The sequence below is a fragment of the Salmo salar genome, chromosome 12, assembly GCF_965601325.2.
Source record: "Salmo salar chromosome 12, fSalSal1, whole genome shotgun sequence".
NCBI classification, from domain to species: Eukaryota; Metazoa; Chordata; class Actinopteri; order Salmoniformes; family Salmonidae; genus Salmo; species Salmo salar.
The window spans coordinates 8139715-8155148 of NC_138302.1; the positions used below are offsets into that span (position 1 = coordinate 8139715).

A 15434-nucleotide genomic window follows, 5' to 3' on the forward strand; every position below is an offset into this window, starting at 1 on the left:
TATCATGTATCCTACCATGACTATATCCAACCCTACTCCATGTGTTACCACTATCATGTATCCTACTTGGCTGAAGCTTTGATCCAGTGGAAGAAGTATTGAGGAGCAGGGAGGTTAAAGGTCACTTCAGGATACAGCTGTTACTCTACAGTATCCCTAGATAATCCACTAATGAGAGAAAATGTCTAGAATATTTAGGGCCCTATAACATCTCTATCTAATCCGTTTTATTAGATTTTTTTTAACCTAATTCTGTTTTTTTTTTTTTTTTATATATATATTCTCCATTTAGTTTTTCCAGGTTTCTGATTTGTCCGTTTTTCAGATTTTCTCTCTAAATCATCACTGTTAATAGAAAAACAACCACATTGGATATTCTAAGTCCTCAACGATACTTAAACCACATCAGGAGACCACTTTTGAAGTCTGAGAAAAATCTAAAGTAATTGAAGATATTTTCATTTTTTGGGGTGTAGATAACCACAACTTGCAGGCAGTGGGTTCAGTATAACTATGAGAAAAAATGAATACAAATTATACCACCACCCAAAAGGGCACTTTAGAGACAGGAAGGGTAAAGGGTCATGTGCTCTACACAGGTAGAGCCCTATCTGTCCATGTTTCCTTATGCAAAGTGGGCACTACTTCATGTGGCAACACCACCACTCACCTAAATAGCCCATATGCCACTGGGTGAGAGAAGTTTTCATTGTATTTGGGCAGCATTATGTGAGGTGTTATTATGTGTTGTTAGCGATGGGCCTTGATCAATTTATCTCTGAATATGCCTCTTCAATCTGTCACCTAATCCTGCCTAATGGGCAGGTCAGCCCTGGAGGAAAATATTGGCTGTAAGAAGTAAGAGAAAACATCACATCTGGTTGTTTTAAAATTACTTATTTTATTCCCATATTCTGCATTAGATGTAGCTAAACTCCAGTAAACAGAGATTAGATTCTTAATCACATTTTTTAAAACATCATGCAATAACAATGAGTTATTTAATTTCCAATAACCACCAGAGTATTTCTTACCATCATTACTGCACATTCTTACAGTCAACCATATGACTTTATGATCCGTCAGGACTGCAGGCAGTATTTTTACCTCTACAGTGTTGGGCTCAAGACTAGAGGTTATCACCCACAAATCAATTCTTGATTGTAAAGATCAATCTCTATTACTCCATGTGTATTGTATCTCTCCAGGGTTTTTTACTCTCCATATGTCAATTAAGTCCAAGCTTTGGCAGAAATTCAACAACTTGTTCACACCAATGTTAGGCCTATGGGGCAATCTATCAGTCACATTAGAATAAACCATATTAAAATCTCCACCAACTATAATCTGACTGGATGGATATTTTTTCAGAAGACTTAAGAATTTCTTCAATTTCCTCTAGAAGTAAGTTATTTGGAGGACTAGAACAGTATCCATATACATTACACAACACAAATAATCTGTCCATGTGGTTGATGACCGCTACTAGCCAATGTCCATTGGAGTCCATTTGAGTAAACAAAAATGTCCCTTTGAAATTGTGTGGTAAAATTGCAACCCCAGCTGAATGATTAGTCCTGTGGGCCAAAAAAATGTCACTGCCCCACAGATTTTTCCAATAATTATAGTCCTCTTTGCATGAATGTGTTTCTTGAAAGAATACAAGATCTGCGTTGCAGTCCTTACAAAACAAAAAAAATGCTTTTCTCTTCAACAGGTTAGTATCCCCCTGGCATTGCTTGACAAACTTCAAGTCCATATCTATAGAATACAAATACAAAGAAAAATACAAAGAAAAATCCTATGCAATCTCAACTTTACCCTCTCTATAAAAAGTTGCTTCATATATGTATTAACAGAAGTCTTAACCTGTAAAACAGTAACACCATATTTCAAAACTAGAACGTTCAGTTTGCAGTGGGGAAGGAGCTACCTTGTAAACCTACCGACAGAACAAATCACCCCGGTCGTATTTCTTTTCCGTTGGCGAAAAAGGCTCTGATTCCCCTGTAGTATCCACCCTTTCCTTGATTTCGGGCCTGTTGTACAAGAGGCCACAATTTAGCCTTTGCTGCCTTGTCTGCTGCAGTCAAGTCCTCGCCGAATCTAAGTTCTCTCTTTCAGAAAGGCGCTTTCCTTTGCTTTCTTCCAAACTGCATCTCTCGCTGTGCGAAAAGCAAACTGGATGATGATCGAGCGGCTGACGAGGGCATCTTGTTTCTTCCCAATACGATGAGCGACATCCACAGCCATATCCATATATCCATCGGGGAAGTCCGGTGCCACACGGTTACAGATGTCTCTTACTAAGCGCTTCACATTCTCATCCTGGTCCTCGGGGACACCGTAAAGCCGTAGCCCCCACCTTCTCCGGTATCGCTCTGCTTCCGATAAGCGCTCTTGCATGTCTGCGATGGTCTTCTCCTGAGCAGTGCATTTCTCAGATGTAGCGGTGTTTGCAAGTTTAAGCTCTTCGATACTCTTGTATGCATGATTCAGAGAGGTCTCGAGGTCAACTATTTTTGATGTGTTTTCGCGTATCATTTTCTCCAGACCCTCGGCCCCTTCGCTTATCTTTGCAGAGACAGCGTCGATTATGTTGACCTGTAGTTCGCGCAAAGACAATTCTTTCTGTCTTTTTGGGTGCAGGACTATTGACTGCATTTTCAGAATCAACCGAATGTCCAGAATCCATTTCTTCTCCCGAGGAGTCAGGTGGCGGTTTTTCTCCAATGTATGAGTGCTCAGTTAGCAACTGCCTTCTCCTCCCTTTGCTCTTTCGCACATTTTTTCTTCCATTTCTCAAAGTTTTGAATCAAATTATCGGTCAACTAAGCGTTGTTCTCTATTGTGTTTACTATAAGCCAAGTTCCGTTACATTTAAGTAAGTTTGAGAGGGATAAAAGTTAAGGTTACTCGGAGCAAGCCGAAATCTCGTCTGCACTCGCCGCCATCTTCAGCGCCTCTCCGTGACGTATAATCTAGTGGACGGAACTGGAGGCTTCTTCAACAGCAACAAAAGGCTTCTGATTCAACCAACGCGGTGGTTTGCTAGCGAACATAAAACTGAAACATTGGAGCTCTTTAGACCAATCTTGTGTATATTATTCTTAGTGTTTTGAACACAATTACGTATCTACAAGTTAATTTAAACGTAATTTGCTTCTTAAATTTGCAAGTGTGTTGAATTGATACTGCGCTAGGCTAATCTTAGTGTTTTGAATTTAATTATGTTTACCTATCCACTCGTTCTTTTAAACGTAATTTGCTTCTTAAATTTGCAAATGTGTTGAATTGATACTGCGCTAGGCTAATCGCCCGCAGCATGAGGTCACCAAACTAGAAGGAGAAAGAAGCTCTGATGAAAGGAGAGGACGAAGCTTTCAGAATGAAAAAGGAGGAAGAGGAGGCTATCACATTGAAAGAAGAAGAGGATGATATTACAGTGAAAGAGGTTGTCAGAGTGGAAGAGGAGGTAGTGGCTTTCAGAATCAAAAAGGAGGAAGATACCATAACATTGAAAGAAGAGGAAGAACCTTTTTGAGTAAAAGAGGAAGAGGAGGCTATCTCAATAAAAGAGGAGGAGGAAGACGTTTTAGGAGTGAAGGAGGAGACAGAAGATCAGATTAACACCAGTGAGTACTGTCTTAAACACAGGGGCACAAACTATGCAGTTGTTGAACTAATGTGTGGTTTTAAATGGGCATTCTACTGAAGTTCTACACTTGAATATGTTGTTCAGTACTGTAGGAATTGTTGAAGGGGCAATCTGCCATTGGTACATGTATTTTTGTGACTTTTAAATTAGATGTATTTCATTACCCTTGTTGTCTATATTAAATTACACTTCATCTAATACAACAGGCTTTTAAAATGAAATATTGGTTCATAATTTCTATTGAACGTATCAAACGGCACCGATTTCATGGAACGACCCTTTTACATTTGCATCACAAACAATATTTTCAAAAAAACATAATGAAAGTGGCCACTTTTAGGCCCTTTGTAGACATATTAATGCCTCTTGTAAGACCCTATGATTGCAATAGAAGATCATAAGTTTACCATCTGTTTGATGTTCTCATTCACACAGGAGAGAGACATGACTATGGTGGATCCTCTTGGGAGCCTCAACAACATCCTGATCCTGTCGAGGCAGAGATGAGTCTCTCCAGATCATTACACCAGGTGGTACAGCTTGGTCTGGTCTAGCATACAGCTTGATCTATCAGGGTCTGGACTGGGTTTCTGTAAAGCACTTTATGACAGCGGTGACATCAGCATCCATAATGATATGTGTCTGTGTCCCCTCTTTATGGTTACCAGGACAACGTTAGCCCTTCCTCCCTCCCGGAGTCCCCGTGTCGTGCCTCTCCCGGTAGCACCTTACTGCTGGGTATGAAGAGGTTGTCTGTGCTGCTGGTGGACTGCAGGAAAACAACGGGGATGAGTGGTACTGTGAGAGGAGGAGAAGAGAAGAAAGGATCAGATTTGACTCATCAAAGTAAGTTTTGTAGTTTAGTTTGAACAAATACAATAGATCTGCCCACTGGTATCTGTTACCAGGACAACCAACAGAGTTCTGTTAGTTGACAGGAAGATAGACTGGTGGATATGGATGTTATGAATATCATAACACTGAAAAAGGTTTCTGCCAATGAAAAGAGAGAAACCAATAGACCATATAAAACCTTGATGAAAGTTAGATTTAGAGAGAAAGTTTCAAGATGATCTGATGTAAGGTGCATGTTTTACAAAAACATTTCCTAAAATCATTATGGATGTTACATTGCCTGTCCCAGTCAACCCCCCCTGTCTTTACAAGACTCTAGGACACACAAACTAAACTCAAGACACTTCAATGTGGTCTGTATTGCTTCATTAACATCTGATCTACACAACTTAACATACAAATTGTATCTTTTAATTCTATGTTTTGATTCATTAACATCTGATCTACAGATATATTATTCTACACTACTGGTCAAAAGTTCTAGAACACCTAGTCATTCAAGGGTTTTTCTTAAATTTTACTATTTTCTGCATCGCAGAATAATCGTGAAGGCATCAAAACTATGAAATACCACATATGGAATCATGTGGTAACCAAAAAAGTGTTAAATAAATCAAAATATATTTAAAATTTGAGATTCTTCAAAGTAGCCACCCTTTGCCTTGATGACAGCTTTGCACGCTCTTGGCATTCTCTCAACCAGCTTCATGAGGTAGTCAGCTGGAATGCATTTCAATTAATAGGTGTACCTTGTTAGAAGTTAATTTGTGGAATTTATTTCCTCAATGCTTTTGAGCCAGTCAGTTGTTGTTGTTACAAGGTAGGGGTGGTATACTGAAGATAGCCCTATTTGGTAAAATACCAAGTCCATATTATGGCAAGAACAGCTCAAATAAGCAAAGAGAAATGACAGTCCATCATTTCCTTTAAGATATGAAGGTCAGTCAATCAGGAAAATTTCAAGGACTTTGAAAGTTTCTTCAAGTGCAGTCGCAACAACCATCAAGCACTGTGATGAAACTGGCTTTCATGAGGACCACCACAGGAAAGGAAGACCCAGAGTTACTTCTGATGCAGATGATAAGTTCATTAGAGTTACCAGCCTAAGAAATTGCAACCCAAATAAATGTTTCAGTTTGTTAGGTTCTTATTTTTCAGAGTAAATAACCCACGGACACTAGAAAAGCTTTTACCCATTTTTTATTATTTCCAAAGGTTCTGTACAACTGTAATCAGACAACTCAACATTTGTCCCACTCAGATATATCCCACTTAAGACACCCCTCCTTCTCGCCAATCCTTCTTATGGTTTAACAGGAAAAGAGTTAAAAGGGTAACAGGATGCCAAACCTTTATTACCCCCTTCAGGGGAACTGAACCCTAACCCCTTATTTCCTGACCTCAACCCCTCCTTCACCTAATCCACAGATATCCATCTGTCTTCCCTATATCAACACGTCGCTCTCGCTCTCCTCTCCTCCATCAAACACATTCCAAGTCTTCTGGCTTTCCACCGAGAACCCTTAACTTTCTCCTTTGATTCTATGCTTCTTTTCTATCATTTATTTAATATCTCAATGTTCAAAATGTCAAACCCAACAGTTCAAGTAACAGACACATCTCAACATCATCTGTTCAGAGGAGACTGCGTGAATCAGGCCTTCATGGTCGAATTGCTGCAAAGAAACCACTACTAAAGGACACCAGTAAGAAGAAGAGACTTGCTTGGGCCAAGAAACACGAGCAATGGACATTAGACTGGTGGATATCTGTCCTTTGGTCTAATGGTTCCATGCGTCATGTCTTTGTGAGACGCGGGGGAGGTGAACGGATGATCTCCGCATGTGTGGTTCCCACCGTGAAGCATGGAGGAGGAGATGTGATGGTGTGCGGGTGCTTTGCTGTTGGCAATGTCAGTGATTTATTTAGAATTCAACTCACACTTAACCAGCATGGCGTCCACAGCATTCTGCAGTGATATGCCATCCCATCTGGTTTGGGCTTAGAACACACACAGGGGAGAAGCCTTGCCACTTCTCCCAGTGTGGAAAGTGTTTCAACTGGTCAGGGGAGCTGAAACAACACGAGAGAACACACACAGGGGAGAAGCCTTGCCACTGCTCCCAGTGTGGAAAGAGTTTTAAGATTTTAGGAAACCTGAAAGCTCATGAGAGAATACACACGGGAGAAGCCTTACCACTGCTCCCAGTGTGGAAAGAGTTTTAACAATTTAGGGAACCTGAAACGACATGAGAGAATACACACAGGGGAGAAGCCTTACCACTCCTGCCAGGGTGAAAAGCTCAGAATGTGTGAGAACATATTACTCATAAGTCACTTCAACATCATTAGAGAATCCACACAGGAGAGAGGAATTACTTCTCTTAGCGTGTATATTGATATTTCACATCTCATTGACTTAAAATTCATCAGAGAACATACACAGTGCTCCCGTTGTCTTATATTGTTGACTGATAATGTTTTTACCTGTTTTTCCCATATGAAATTGCTTCTTCCAATTATTGATAAACATGTACCTGTTAAGAAACTGACTGTTAGAGCTGTTAAGGCTCCATGGATTGATGAGGAATTGAAAAACTGTATGGTTGAAAGAGATGTGGCTAATAAGTCTGGCTGCACATCTGGCTGGTTTACGTACTGCAAATTGAGAAATGATGACACCAAACTCAACAAAAATAATATACTTTATTTTGAAGACAAGATCAATGATATAAAAAATGATGGAAAAAAAACTTGTAAAAAAACATCATGAAAGAAAAGCAGTGCAAGTATTGAATTTCGTAAAGTTAGTGTGGGAGAGGTGGAAAAATTGTTATCGATCATTAATGACAAACCTCCTGGCATTGACAACTTAGATGGAAAGCTACTGAGGAAAGTAGCTGACTCTATAGCCACTCCTATCTGTCATATTTTTAATCTGAGCCTAGAGGAAAGCCGAAGTAATTCCACTCCCCAAGAGTGGTAAAGCGGCCTTTACTGGTTCTAACAGCAGACCTATAAGCTTGCTGCCAGCTCTTAGCAAACTGATGGAAAAAATTGTGTTTGACCAAATACGATGCTATTTCTCTGTAAACAAATTAACAACAGACTTTCAGCATGCTTACAGAGATGGGCACTCAACATGTACTGCACTGACACAAATGACTGATGATTGGTTGAGAGAAATTGATAATAAGAAGATTGTGGGAGCTGCTGTTATTGAAAAAATGTATGTGCTGTGGCTTTTCAACCTCTGCCATATCGTGGATTCAGAGCTATCTATCTAATAAAACTCAAAGGGTTTTTAATGGAAGCTTCTCTAATGTCAGACATGTAAAGTGTGATGTACCGCAGGGCAGCTCTCTAGGCCCTCTACTCTTTTCTATTTTTACCAGTGACCTGCCACTGGCATTAAACAAAGCATGTGTGTCCATGTATGCTGATGATTCAACCATATACGCATCAGCAACCACAGCTAATGAAGTCACTGAAACCCTTAACAAAGAGTTGCAGTCTGTTTTGGAATGGGTGGCCAGTAATAAACTGGTCCTGAACATCTCAAACTAAGAGCATTGTATTTGGTACAAATCATTCCTTAAGTTATAGACCTCCGCTGAATCTGGTAATGAATTGTGTGGCTGTTGAACAAGTTGAGGAGACTAAATTACTTGGCATTACCTTAGATTGTCAACTGTCATGGTCAAAACATATAGATTCAATGGTTGTAAAGATGGGGAGAGGTCTAGCCGCAATAAAGAGATGCTCTGCTTTTTTGACACCACACTCCAAAAAGCAAGTTCTGCAGGCTCTAGTTTTGTCTAATCTTGATTATTGTCCAGTCGTGTGGTCCAGTGCTTCAAGGAAAGACCTAGTTAAGCTGCAGCTGGCCCAGAACAGAGTGGCACGTTTTGCTCTTAATTGTAAACAGAGGGCTGATATAAATACTATGCATGCCAGTCTCTCTTGGCTAAGAGTTGAGGAGAGACTGACTGCATCACTTCTTATTTTTATAAGAAACATGAATGTGTTGAAAATCCCAAATTGTTTGCATGGTCTGTAAGAGAATTCTGCCCTATATGCACACAAGAGACCACAGGAAAACTTATTTGATCAGAGGTTAGTTTGTTTAGTAAGGATTGCAACCCGGAGTATACACTTACAGCAATTTGCAAGCAAGAGACTCAGTTCAAAAGATGGTGTTTTTCCTTTTTATCCTCTACTGAGGATCACCCCGCCCAGGGTGATGTCCCTTAACTTTAATACCATATAAGCTCATAATTAATAGTTGCTAATACAAAGATGTCTCTGCTAGGTGGAGTTCAGCTTATTGTGTTATTGGCAGTTAGTTTCCCAATCACTCTTCCCCTTATTGCTATCATGTCAGACTGGAAGTAAGACTGGAACATAGTATCAACAGGAACTCTTAGTTCCCTTTATCCATCTGTTACCTAAAATATAGTTTCAACACACAAACATCTGACTTTGTACAGTTGACCTTTTCATGCACTTGCAAGGTGTCTACCACTGATTCTTAATATCAAGCTAAAGCAAAAGATGAATCATTGTACTTTTGTCATCACAGGTGTTCCTATAATGTACAGATATCATCAAAGTTCTTACAAGTCAACTTACACACAGCTCTGACACACACTTATCCCACCAGACATGCCACCGGGGGTCTTTTCACAGTCCCCAAGTTTCCAGAACAAATTCAAGAAAGTGTACAGTATTATATAGGGCCCTTATTGCATGGAACGTCCTTCCATCTCATATTGCTCAAATAAACAGCAAACCTGGTTTCAAAAAACAGATAAAGCAACACCTCACGGTACAACCCCTCTCCCCTATTTGACCTAGATAGTTTGTGTATGCATTGATATGTAGGCCACATGTGCCTTTTACAAAATGTATGTAGTTCTGTCCTTGAGCTGTTCTTGTCTATTGATGTGCTGTATTATGTGTCATGTTTTGTGTGGACCCCAGGAAGAGTAGCTGCTGCTTTTGCGACAGCTAATGGGGATCCTAATGAAATACCAAACTCTGTTATTCTCTCTGAGCTCAGAAATAAAGAATCTTGGTTTGACTTGGACTCCAGCAGATCCTTATTCTATAATATCCACCACAACTCACCCACAGATTGCTGTTTATCATTGTCTCAATGAAGAGTTCCTCATTCCACTTTCCTGGGGGCATTTACAAGCTTCCCACTGGTTGAATAAACGTTGTTTCAATGTCAAATTAAAAAACATCTTTAACATTGATGAACCTTCACTATCTTCATCCCTAAACTAGTAACATTAACTATTGTCTATTGTTATTCTCAGTAACCTTCCTGACCTTATGAAATCCTAGCTAAATACAATGTTCCCACCAGTTTTCATGTCTTTAGTTATGCAAACATTTGTTTATTCCATTATATTTCTCATTAAGATGAATGTTGTTTTAATTCTATATGGGTCACGCATCGCTTTGGTCATGTGTTCTCTTATGGGTCAATGATTTTAATTAGAATATAGCAATGATGCTCTCTCCTCATTCACTTACAGTTTCTTTGGAAAGTATTCAGACCCCTTGACTTTTTAAACATTTTGTTACGTTACATCTTATTCTAAAATGGATTAAATTAAACAATTTCTTCAGCAATCTACACACAATACCCCATAATGACGAAGCGGAAACAAGCTTTTTATACATTTTTGCAAATGTATTAAACTCAAAAAAAATGTTTTAAATAAGTATTCAGACCGTTTGCTATATGAGAATCAGAATTGAGCTCAGATGCATCCTGTTTCCATTGATCATCCTTGAGATGTTTCTACAACTAGATTGGAGTCCACCTGTGGCAAATTCAATTGATTGGACATGATTTGGAAAGGCACACACCTGTCTATATAAGGTCGCTCAGTTGACAGTGCATGTCAGAGCAAAAACCTAGGCATGAGGTTGAAGGAATTGTCCGTAGAGCTCCGAGACAAGATTGTGTTGAGGCACAGATCTGGGGAAGGCTAAAACATTTCTGCAGCATTGAAGGCCCCTGTTTTAGCCCCCTGCAGTAAAAGGTTATTCATGGGGTAAAATGATCTGTTTAAGTCATTAGTAAAGGACACATCGTTAATACAGTTCTTTTATTTTGTGGTCTATATCCTCTCAATCCTTCCTTCATAAACAGAAAACTTATGTGTACCTCAACACATGTGTGCAAGGGCCCCTCTAGGGTCACGACCACTTGACCATTAAATCTGGATAGCTGACAACTATTTTTTAAAGGGTAAAAGTGATCTGTGTAGGTCGTCAGTAAAAGAAGCATAGTTGAAGAGTACAATGAACCTTTAAACGAGGATGGTGTGAGGCCTCTGGGGCTTTTTTTGGGGGGGTTGACTGAGACATCCCTCGGACACTCTTTTATGGGGGGTAAAATGTATCTGTTTAGGTCATCAGTAAAGGGGACATCATACATATTACAATGACCCTTTCAAAGACAGACATCCCCCGGACATCTCCCATATAACTATTTTTAAAAGGGTAAAAATGATCTGTTTAGGTCGTTAGTAAAACATATGTTTCCAAAGACACCTGGGGGTCCAGGTTGTTAATTATTTTGTGGACATATAGTTTCCCTGTGTGCAAGGGCCCCCCTAGATTCACAACTTCTTGACCGTTAACATTCCCAGCCAAGGGGAGAGAGATAGAGGGGGAGAAAGAGAGAGAAAGATGTAATTCATTGAAAGTAAATTACATTTTCTTTCAAAGCTTTTATTTTATTCAAAAATGTAGTACAGACAACATACATATTACAAATATAAAATTTTACTATGTAATATTAAATTCAAAATTATGTCACTAATGTTTTATTACTAAAGATCTTATATAAATCACATGTTATTATTACATGTAGCAACACCACATGACAACAACATGGTAGCAACACGACATGGTAGAAACACGACATGGTAGCAACACGACATAACATGGTAGCAACAAAACATGGTAGCAACAAAACATGGAAGCCACATAACATGGTAGTAGCACCACATAACAACAACATGGTAGCACAACGACAACATGGTAGCACAACGACAACAACATGGTAGGACAACAACAACAACATGGTAGAACAACGACAACAACATGGTAGCACAACGACAACAACATGGTAGCATCACAACATGGTAGAAACACAACATGGTTGCAACACAACATGGTAGTAACACAACATGGTAGTAACACAACATGACAACAACATGGTAGCAACACAACATGACAACAACATGGTAGAGGCACCACATAACAACATCATGGTAGCACAACAACAACATGGTAGAAGAAGAACATGACAGCAACATGGTAGCAACACAACATAGCAGCAACACAACAACATGGTAGCAACACAACATAACATGGTAGAAACACAACATGGCAGCAACACAACATGGCAGCAACACCACATGGCAACAGCACAACATGGTATAAACATTATTGGGCACAGACAGGAGCACAAAGGCAAGAAGGTAGAGACAATACATCATACGAAGCAGCCACAACTGTCAGTAAGAGTGTCCATGATTGAGTCCTTAAATGAAGAGATGGAGATAAAACAGTCCAGTTTGAGTGTTTCTTGCAGCTTGTTCCCGTCGCTAGCTGCAGCGAACTGAAAAGAGGAGCGACCCAGGGATGTGTATGCTTTGGGGACCTTTAACAGAATGTGACTGGCAGAACAGGTGTTGTATGTGGAGGATGAGGGCTGCAGTAGATATCTTAGATAGGGGGGAGCGAGGCCTAAGAGGGTTTTATAAATAAGCATTAAACCAGTGGGTCTTGTAACTGTAACGGCTGTCGTAGGAGAGAGAGGACCAAGGCGCAGCGGGTTGCATGTTCATTATATTTATTGTGAACACGAGAAAAACAAGAAAACAAAGAACGACAGACCGACAATTTCACAGGCTAAATAATAACAGCAGTGCGAAATACAACTACCCACAAAATCCCCAGGTGAAAACAAGCATCTAATATATGACTCCCAATCAGGAACAACGACGTACAGCTGTTCCTGATCGGGAGCCACACAAACCACACAGAAATAGACAGACTAGAAAACCATAGAAAACCAACACTAGAACAATTACTCAAACCCCAGACTACATAAACCAAACACCCCTTAAATAACACACACAACCCGAACCATATGAAACAAATACCCCTCTGCCATGTCCTGACCAAATATAAACAATTACTCCCACTGCTGGTCAGGACGTGACAGTAACGGGTGTACAGAGATAATCAGTTTACAGAGGAGTATAGAGTGCAGTTAGGAGCTAGCGGAACCCCTCAAAAACAGCCAGTGAAATTGCAGGGTGCCAAATTCAAACAACAGAAATCTCATAATTCAAATTATTATACACCATTTTAAAGATAAACTTCTCGTTAATCCAACCACAGTGTCCGATTTCAAAAAGGCTTTACGGCGAAAGCATACCATGCGATTATGTTAGGTCAGCGCCAAAACTTGAAAATTGCAATGCAATGGCACTTATAAATGTAGGTCCTTCAAACACCCCTAAACAGGGAAATCGATCCCAATCAAAGGTGTTATTACGTGTTCCACTAAGGCAGTTATTTATCTTATAACTTGTCCTTGTGGTAAAAATGATGTGGGTAAAACAACGCGTGAATTAAAAGTACGCATCTCAGAGCATCGTAGCACCATTAGGTGCAAAAACTTGACTTACCCAGTTGCGGCCCACTTTTTGGAAGAAAACCACTCGATTTCGTCTCTGCGTTATATTGGCATCGAACATGTCACCCTCCCTAGGAGAGGGGGTGACCTTGATAATTTATTGTTAAAACGAGAGGCTGCCTGGATCTTTAACTTAAAGACCCTTGCACCCTTCGGTCTCAACATAGACTTTGATCTTAAACCATTCTTGTGATTATTGTGACTTTCCCATTGTAATTGTTTGTAAGCTTGTGTAGTCTAAAATAAATCTATGATCGTATGCTATCCATTAGTTTTTTTGTATGGTGTTCTTTGTATGCCATTTTTATATTTGAGAATTAACCAATGATATTAGTCCAAACTTGGCCATGATTACAGACACCTGTGTGTCTTTTGACACTATATAAACGAGTCATCTAGCAGTGTTTGTGATCATACCCTGATGAAGACAGCTTGGCTGTCGAAACGTTGGATATAAGATTTTTGCATCTGAGCTCCTAGAGTGTGCGGCTCTCCCTTATTTTCAAGTTTTCTACTCCGCTAGCCAGCACCTCGCCTTAATAGGTGTGCGTTTCTTTTTCTTCTAGATAGGTCAGCGCCAAAAACCTCCTTATTGTTTGTGCGTTTAGTTCAATATTCCAAAGGCACAACACGCGGTTGTTCAATTAAAGTTCGTAGAAACATGTCAAACGATGTTTACAATCAATCCTTAGGGTTTTATCATAAATATTCAATAATAATACAACAGGACAATACCGTTTTATTACAGAGGAAAAAGAACGACCGGCGTGCCCGCGGAACCGCGCGAACAACAAATCATTGGTTTCATCTGAGCCACTTCCTATTTGTGGTCTTATTCAACCCCCTTTCACAATTCAAGCCTGAAACAACTTCTAAAGACTGTTGACATCTACTGGAAGCCTTAGGAAGTGCAATTTGACCCCACAGACACAGGATATTGGATAAACAATCCCTTGAAAACTACAAAACTCAAATTTTCCACTTCCTGGTTGGATTTTTCTCAGGTTTTCACCGGCCATATGAGTTCTGTTATACACACAGACATAATTTTTTTACAGTTTTGGAAACTTTAGAGTGTTTTCTAGTCAAATGTACACATTATATGCATATCCTAGCTTCTGGGCCTGAGTAACAGGCAGTTTACTCTGGGCACGCTTTTCATCCAAACTTCCCAATGCTGCCCCCTATCCCAAACAGGTTTTAACCAGTGGGTCTTGCGACTGGTATACAGAGATAACCAGTTTACAGAGTATAGAGTGCAGTGAGGAGCATTGGTGGCAAATCTGATGGCCGACTCGTAAAGAACATCTTGCCGCTCAATGTATCCTACTATGACTATATCCAACCCTACTCCATGTGTTGCCACTATCATGTATCCTACCATGACTATATCCAACCCTACTCCATGTGTTGCCACTATCATGTATCCTACCATGACTATATCCAACCCTACTCCATGTGTTGCCACTATCATGTATCCTACCATGACTATATCCAACCCAACTCCATGTGTTTCCACTATCATGTATCCTACCATGACTATATCCAACCCTACTCCATGTGTTACCACTATCATGTATCCTACCATGACTATATCCAACCCAACTCCATGTGTTTCCACTATCATGTATCCTACCATGACTATATCCAACCCTACTCCATGTGTTTCCACTATCATGTATCCTACTTGGCTGAAGCTTTGATCCAGTGGAAGAAGTATTGAGGAGCAGGAAGGTTAAAGTTCACTTCAGGATACAGCTGTGACTCTAGACCATTCCTAGATAATCCAGTAATGAGAGTAAATTTATAGAATATTTAGGGCCCTATCAAGTCTGTTTCTTTTTCTCTAATTCCGTTTTCTCTGTTTAGTTTTTCCAGGTTTATATCATATCCATTTTTTTCTCTCTAATTCCATTTTCTTCGTTTAGTTTAAGATTTTTCTGTTTTTTGCTCTCTAAATCACACTGTTAATAGAAAAACAACAACATTGGATGTTCTAAGTCCACAACAATACTTAAAACTTCTTAGGGATAGGGGGCAGTATTCTGAATTTTGGATGACTGAGGTGTCCAAAGTAAACTGCCTGTTACTCAGGCCCAGAAGCTAGCTATATGCATGGTAGTATTGGATAGAAAACACTCTAAAGTTTCTAAAACTGTTAAAATTATTTCTGTGAGTATAACAGAA

At 39.7% G+C, this 15434-nt stretch overlaps 1 long non-coding RNA gene across 2 annotated transcripts; it reads left to right on the top strand.

Moving 5' to 3' along the window:
- The first annotated feature begins 894 nt into the window (after positions 1-894).
- LOC145859393 (uncharacterized) lies at positions 895-9596 on the top strand. Of its 2 annotated transcripts, none has more exons than XR_014379578.1 (4): positions 895-3635; positions 4094-4188; positions 4327-4504; positions 6116-9596. It is a non-coding gene; the product is annotated as an uncharacterized LOC145859393 (long non-coding RNA). The 2 variants fall into 2 exon arrangements; XR_014379579.1 differs by having other exon boundaries at positions 6153-9596.
- Positions 9597-15434: the final 5838 nt, after the last annotated feature.